We start from the raw sequence: 697 nt of genomic DNA on the forward strand, positions 1-697 counted from the left end.
GGCCAATTTAAACATTCTTTAATCTTCGCAAAGATCTTCCTGTTAGAAATTATCGTTACACATTTACAGATGAATTGGTTTAGGCTCAGTCATGTTAAGAATCATCCAGTATAACATGGTTGGAACTCAGGGCTAGGTATCTACCACCAATTTTTTAAGTTTTGATTTCCTTAAAGCAGTGGTTCACAAAGTCTGGTTCCCAGGCCAGTGGTATCACCTGGGAACTTAGAAATACTATACATCAGCTGAATCAGAAACTGGGGATGTGGTCCAGCAATCTTTTCCCAAGACCTAAAGGTAATTATGCAAGCGAAGGTTTGAGAACTACTTTAAGTAATAACCAGTGGAATGTTTTAAGTTGGAAGATAAAAGGCTTATATTTGTATTTGAAAATGTCAATTTAGCTACAGAGTTAGGGAATTAATTGGAGGCACCATTGTGGTATTTTAGGGTAGAAAAAGGGCTGAGCACTCTAATCCAGGGAAGAGACATGAGTAGCTTGAACTAGGGTGGTGGCAGTTCCTGCAAAACTGGTTCTGTGCACTTCATGATCTGTTTGCTTAATGGCCTGATTCTGAAAAGTAGGGAAGACTGATTAGTGTGTGTACTTGGGAAAAGAGGACACGATAATACCTGGAGTGAGCACCTATTATGTTCCTTACAATGTACAAGAATCTTTTTTTGTACATACTTTCTT

Source organism: Pteropus alecto, unplaced genomic scaffold (genome assembly GCF_000325575.1).
Source record: "Pteropus alecto unplaced genomic scaffold, ASM32557v1 scaffold166, whole genome shotgun sequence".
NCBI lineage: Eukaryota > Metazoa > Chordata > Mammalia > Chiroptera > Pteropodidae > Pteropus > Pteropus alecto.